This window comes from Thunnus thynnus, chromosome 9 (assembly GCF_963924715.1).
Source record: "Thunnus thynnus chromosome 9, fThuThy2.1, whole genome shotgun sequence".
NCBI lineage: Eukaryota > Metazoa > Chordata > Actinopteri > Scombriformes > Scombridae > Thunnus > Thunnus thynnus.
Window position 1 is genome coordinate 1,630,389 of NC_089525.1, and position 7,581 is coordinate 1,637,969.

The window sequence follows — 7,581 nt, forward strand, 5'->3', positions numbered from 1 at the left end:
TTCTCTCCGGTCTTGATATAAGGTCAGTTTGTTCAAGTAATTTGTTTTTCATCAATCTTTCAGTTCAAGCAGCGGTCAACACAGTGATTGGCTGTGCTGTCAGAGGTCAGAACAGCTAACAGTTTAACAAACTTCCAGAGCATCCCCCCTCCACTCAGCACCCACTGGTCATCCAGCGATAATGTGACTTTGCATTAATGTTAATACTGGAGAAAGTCTTGTTAATCAAGAATTCAGTAACCATGTCCACTCTACTATGGTCACTTATCACACACTGAACAAATAACATCTCGCCAGTCATTCCCCCATGCTGTCCTTGATCTATATGAAAACAAAAATTAATGTGGGAGAAATTTACTGAAAGAGGCTAGAAACAAGGTTGGTTGAATGATGCTGCTTTAAAAAAAAAAAAAAAAAAAAAAAGAATTAAAATATGCCTGTAGAAACTCATAATGTGCATTATGTAATAAAAAGTGACAATGTAATAATCTGCCAAAAATGTAATAAAAATGGTGAGTGTATAATGTAATATGTTATTACATTTTGTGCAATTTATTATTTGATGAGTTTAGTGGAATCTTTTTTGTTAGAAATGTAATAACTCAACATATATTATAATTAACACATTAAAATGACATGCTGTCAGTCCAATAGAGACCATCTTTTCTAACCCAACCATCACATCATGACCTGCATGTTCCACATTTAAAACGTCACTCCACATGTTTTCAAGTATAGGCTTGCCATTCAAATGTAAACCAACATACAACTGTTCCTTTATGTGCATTTTAGGTGTTTTATGTACTTTTCAGTACCCACATAAAGCACACTGCCTCAGAATCCACATCAGAGAAAGACTAAAGCCAAACGCATAAACAACATATTGGCAAATCTAGTTCAGTCTATGAATTAATAGATATTATAAATGTGTATATAATGTCCACAGGATGTTGTGAATTGTTTGTCAGAAATCATAATCTTTGACCTGTAATTCTGTTTATAAATATTTGTGGATGAACATGTTCTGAGCTTTAAAGTTTTGAATAGCTTCTTTGAAAAATACAACAATATTAAAAAAAACAAAACAAAACAAACAAACTATGAAAAACCCATATATCCCCCAGTCAATTGAGCAGTTGAATTGATTAGACCAGTGGAAGTCTGTACTTTGGTCTGACAAGTCAAAATTTGAGATTTTTGTTCCAGCTGCCATGTCTTTGTGAGATGCTGAGAATGTGAACGGATGGTATCTGCATGTGTGGTTCCCACTGTGAAGCATGGAGGAGGAGGTGTGACAGTGTGGGGGCTTTGCTGGTGAAACTGTTGGCCATTTATTCAGAGTTCAAGGCACACTTAACCAGCATGGCTACCACAGCATTCTGCAGCCACATGCCATCCAATCTGGTTTATGCTTAGTGGGACCATCATTTGTTTTTCAACAGGACAATGACCCAAAACACAGCTCCAGGCTATGTAAGGGCTATCTGACCAGGAATGAGACTGATGGAGTGCTGCATCAGATGACCAAGGGTCTCATTTATAACCATTGCATATGCACAAAGTGGGTCCTGAAAGAGGCGTACGCCACTTCCCACACAAAAGTTGTCCTCTCACACATTTAATTTCACTTAATATCGAACATTAATTATAATTCCACGTTATCAGAAACATTCAAACCAGCAGTGTTAAATGTACTTGCCCTTGTAGTGAGCCATAACTATTCCATAAGCACCTTTCCACTTGAAAAGATATACGCCAACTCAAATCTTCAACTGAAGTCCGCTCAACATTTCATCAGCACTGCCTCACTCGGAGCTCAGAGGAGAAGGTCAGTTACAGCTGCTGAAATGAATGATGTCAGGATGATGTCAGGATGTGGCAGGTGGCAGGGCTCAGGAAAGTCTGACTTGCCTTTCCCAATATTAAGTGTGAATATACTGATTCCTTTTCACCTGAACTACATTAACTAACTGATGAAAATATCATCATTGGTTGTAGAAATCCCAGATGACATCAAAAAACTTAAATTAAACAAACGTAACTTAAGCAATAGCGCTAATAGATTTTTAATATCCTCCAATACTGTGCATATATCAGCAGGTATGATTTTCATATAGTTTATGTGTGTAAAATTGCTGCAGTGAACACAAATGTGCTGTACTGAGCGCACTGGAGACACCACGGCGGCTGCCACACACACTCTGCCTCCTCCAGTCACCTCACCGGCACATCTTCACCACTTACTCATATATGGACTGTGTAAATTAGAGAAACACCTGTATGCTGGGAGTAAATATAAATGAATACAGTGTTTATTGTATTTTAGATATTGAGTGTGTGTTGTAAAAAGTACTTAAAACAGGTTCACTGGGAAGTGGCCCACTGTAGGGTGTGGTAAGCACTTAACCATAGATGTCTGACTTTACAATCCACAGGATTTTTTATTGAAGTTGTATCTGATTGTTTTGGGTTACACACATAACTTCAAGATGTCAGAAAATGGGGAAACAAAACAGTCAAAGTCCGCTCACGGCTGTTGCGGTCCTTCCTCTGCAGCTGAGTGCAAGTGATGAGCGAGAGGCCACGTACGCTGACTGTTGACACTGATTGGTCAGGCATCTAAAGACAGAGAGACTGATTGGTACAGTGAAAGAAACACTTGTACATCAATATTCATGAATACTTTTGCATCAACCATTTATGGTTGAATATGGGCATGTAGAGGGCGGGATAGGAGGCTGATCCATGTGTGCACATTTCCAGGTGGACTGTGATTTATAAAGAGAAATATACATGCATTCATGTGTATGTACGGTTTTATAAATCAGATTATTTTTTGGTGCACACCATTTTTGGCTTTTGCATGTACATACACTTTTATTATGGATCCTACGCACTGTTTTATAAATGAGACCCCTGGCCGCCCCAATCACCCGACCTAAACTCAATTGAGATGGTTTGGGACGAGTTGGACCGCAGAGTGATGGAAAAGCAGCCAACAAGTGCTCAGCATGTGTGCGCACTCCTTCAAGACTCTTGGAAAACCATCTAGCTGGCTATCTCATGAAGATGGTTGAGAGAATGCCAATAGAGTGCAAAGCTGTCATCAAAGCAAAAGGTGACTACTCTGAGGAATCTAAAATATGAAAGATATTTTGCTTTGTTTACACTTTTTTCCCTTACCACATAATTCCATGTCTTATATTGTAGTTTTGGTGTCTACAGTGTAGAAAATAGTAAAAATAAAGAAACACCCTTGAATGAGTAGGTGTCTGTGTGTGTGTGTGCATGTACATGTATGTATATGTATATATGTATATAAAATATAATCCAAACCTATCCTTCCTATATTTTATTCCATGTTCTACGATCAAATTGTAAATTCATACAATATGAGGTGAACTGATTAATTGACAAATAATTTCAAACTGTGACTCCACGTGTTATTGGAAGTCTGCTGTGAATTGTGTGTAGTTAAATGTTTCTGTATGTTCAGAGTGTAACTCAACACTTCTGTCTTGAATCTTCATCTGTGAGGGTGTGTATTCACCGTTCTAGGGTGTGTGTGTGTGTGTGTGTGTGTGTGTGTGTGTGTGTGTGTGTGTGTGTGTGCATGTGTGACTTTGTCTTAGTGTGATTATGCAAATGCAATTAGAGTCTCTTTATCTGTTCAAAGGCACCAGGATGAAAGCGAGGCAGACTTGACCTGCTATACATCCCATCTTCTGTCCTGTGTTCAGCACAAGAATACCAATGTTCCCGCATTAACCCAGAGAGACAGCGGGTGAGCAAAGAAGAAAAAAAAAAAATGCACAGAGAAAGAAGCAGCGTCGAGTTAGAGCCATGGCAGTGGAAGGTGAGAAAGGGAGTGTGTGGGTAGAAGAAAAAAGAAGGGTGCTAATTTCTGGAGTCAAATCAATATCAGGGTGGAGAGGTAAAGAGAATGCTAATGAGTGATGGAAATTGAAGCAGACTGTGTTCTGCATGTGCATAGTGTACATCACATACCATCAGAGAGGACTTTCAGCATACTGAAGAACTGAACTCAACCTCACCACAACTGTTATTTGTTGTTAATATGCTTCGGCTTCTTTATAGTCTCCTAGCAGAAAGAGAAACACCTTCAACTCATATCTTTATGCTTCAAAAGAATTAATTTCATTACACAATGTGAGAGGAGTGCTTCCAGACCTCTAAATCAACATCCACCAATCTTTTGTCTGGTGTTTTGCTGATTGACAGGTGCATCCCCAGTTTGACAAATAACTGAGCCAACCACAGCTCTGCAGGTAGGGTTACAAATCATCTTCCTGTGCCAGGGCAAGAACCCTTCTAAACAAAAATCATCATGAGATGGTCAAAGTCGGTTTACAGAAACAACAATTCTTTAAACAACACATTTTTTGATTGATGTGAAAAAACGTCAAATCTTGCTAAAATTTCTGCGTTGACTGAAGAGACAGAGATGGGACATCAATATGTCAGTCACTGGTGATTGGTTAGAGTGTAATAATTTCCCATTACCAAACAGAAATCAGCTAACTTAAAAACAGTGTCAGACTGGATTATGAAGTTAAATGAAATAGCAGGTCAATCTGGCTAATGTGTGGGTGCTTCCACTCCACTTTTCCACTTAATGAAAACGCATCACTTTTACAATAATGTTTGTAGTTTTGACCATCATTTCTATCAGTTTTTACATTATAATGACCAACTTCATTACTGAAATATGGGGAGGCAGTAGAACTAAGTCCAGTAGGTCAAGCAACACAAGCTGTCTGATCACATACAATCGCTTATAATCAATCAGCTCATTTTGTAACCACTTATTAGGAACTGCGCGTGCACAAACTACAGGACAGTAACTTAAAGTTGAACCATGAGGTAAAATCTAACTTAGCATTAACTTAAGCATTGTTTTCAATTTCCCTTCAAACTAAAAATACAACTATGGTCCCAAATGCATACCAGCAATGTTGGAGATTGTGGCAAGTGTCTTACACTGTCAGCACCTGCCTGACTGATGTTGCCTGTAACTGTAACCACTGAGCATACAGACAGGTGAGAAATACAAGCAAAAACCTGAACAAATGAGTGTAGAAACTGGTGCAGTATCTTCCACACAGGATTAGAGGTCTCAGTGAATGGTTTGATGAGTATGAAAATTATGTGAATCATATGCTATGGCATCTTTTTTTCAGGTTTATAAAGCTATGCATACACAATTTTACCAGGGATGAGCGAGTACACCATTATCTATATCCGTATCTGTTCAACCAACTAAATTATCTGTATCTGTATCCATACTCGGAATGGGTGGGACTTAAACTGAAAAAGGCTGGTGCCTAATCAGAAGTTGGTATTTTAAGCCTGCAATTGGATATGGGTTGATCAGAAGTTGCTATATTTATTGTTTATTAGAAAAGTATTTACAGAACAGCCTCAAAATTGAGCTTCAGATCAATATTTTTGATCACAAGAGTAAGAGAACTATAGAACAAGTTTTTTTTATATAAACTTGAATGACACTTTTGGATGCAGAGTGGTACCAGTCACTTCTGGCAAATAATAATCATAAAATAGGAAGAAAAAAGCTCCATCAAGCAAAGTCAGTTTTATTTATATCGCACCAAATCACAACACAAGTTATCTCAGGACACTTTTAACATAGAGCAGGTCAAGACCATACTCTTTATTTAACAGAGACCCAACATTCCCCTATGAACAAGCACTTGGTGACAGCAGCAAAGAAAAACTCCCCTTTAACAGGAAGAAACCTCAAGCAGAACCGGACTCTAGGTGGCCGGCCATATGCTGGTTGGGTTGAGAGAGAAAGGGGGGACACAGACACAGAGAAGCACAACAAGAACAATAATGATAATAATAATAATAATAGAAATATAACTAATAATAATAGTAGTAGCAGTGGGCAAAAATGACTAACAACAAAAGCAGTGGTGGGCATCACGCTGGACATTCGTCAGTACGAGCCGAAGGTCACCTGTGAGATGAGAAAGCACAAAACTCCGGGGAAGATGCCAAGTTAGTAACATGCATCAATGATACATGAATGCATACAGATGGAGAGGGAGAGGAGAAGAGAGGAGCTCAGTGCATCATGGGAAGTCCCCAAGCAGTCAAGGCCTATAGCAGCAAAACTAGGGGCTGGTCCAAGACATGCCTGGTAGGCCCTAACTATAAGCTTTATCAAAAGTTTTAAGCCTACTCTTAAATGTAGAGAGGGTGTCTTCCTCCAGGACTGAAACTGGAAGATGGTTCCACAGGAGAGAAGCCTGACAGTTGAAGGCTCTGCCTCCCATTCTACTTTTGAGGACTCTAGGAACCACAAGTAAGCCTGCATTCTGGGAGCGCAGTGTTCTAGTGGGGTAATATAGTCCTATAAGCTCTTTAAGATACAATGGTGACTGACCATTAAGGGCTTTGTAAGTGAGGGGAAGGATTTTAAATTTTGTAAATTTTGGAAGCCAATGCAGCGAAGCTAAAACTGGAGAAATATGATCTCTTTTACCAGTTTTTGTCAGTACACATGCAGCAGCATTCTGGACCAGCTAGACAGTTTTTAGAAACTTGGGGCAGCCTGACAATAAACCTAGAAGTAACAAATGCATGGACTAGTTTTTCTGTATCTTTTTGAGACAGGATATGCCTGACTTTTTACCATTTTATGTAGGTGAGAAAAGGCAGTCCTTGAAATTTTTTAAGTTTTATGGGGGAGTTAAAGGAATATCCCGATCAAAGATAACTCCCGGATTCCTTATATGGTGGTGCTCATCCAGGTCTTTATGTCCTTAAGGGATGCTTGGAGTTTAGTTAACTGATTTTTAACTGGTTTTATCTGGCTTCATTGTTAAATATAGTTGGGTATCATCTGCATAGCAATGAACATTTATGGAGTGTTTCTGAATAACATTACCTAAAGGAAGCATATATAAGATGAATAGTATTGGTCCAAGCACAGAACCTTGTGGAACTTATGTCTAACTTTTGGGTGCATGAAGGATTAATCGTTAACATGGTTAACAAACTGAAATCGATCTAATAAAGAGGATTTAAACCAGCTTAATGCAGTTCCTTTAATGCCAATTAAATGTTCCAGTCTCTGTAATAGGATGTGATGGTCAATGGTGTCAAATGCAGCACTAAGATCTAACAAGACAAGTACAAGTTCTTTGTCCAATGCAGTTAGGAGATCATTTACAACTTTCACCAGTGATGTCTCTGTGCTATGATGCGCTCTAAATCCTGACTGAAAATCCTTAAATAAATTATTGTTATGCAGAAAGTCACACAACTGATTGACGACTGCTTCCTCAAGGATCTTAGAGAGAAAGGGAATATTAGATATAGGTCTATAGTTGGCTAAAATGCCTGAATCAAGAGTAGGCTTTTTAAGAAGAGGTTTAATTACAGCTACTTTAAAGGACTGTGGTACATAGCCTGTCACTAAAGACAGACTGATCATATCTAATAAAGAGGTGCTAACTAAGGGTAAGACTTCCTTAAGCAGCCTAGTTAGGATGGGGTCTAAGAGACAGGTTGATGGTTTAGATGAAGAAATCA

At 38.7% G+C, this 7,581-nt stretch overlaps 1 long non-coding RNA gene across 1 annotated transcript; it reads right to left on the minus strand.

The window, feature by feature from the left end:
- Nucleotides 1-2,443: 2,443 nt before the first annotated feature.
- LOC137188714 (uncharacterized) lies at nt 2,444-5,407 on the minus strand. The gene is made up of 3 exons (XR_010929478.1): nt 4,192-5,407; nt 4,009-4,102; nt 2,444-2,619 (listed from the first exon to the last, which is right to left on the minus strand). It is a non-coding gene; the product is annotated as an uncharacterized lncRNA (long non-coding RNA).
- Nucleotides 5,408-7,581: the final 2,174 nt, after the last annotated feature.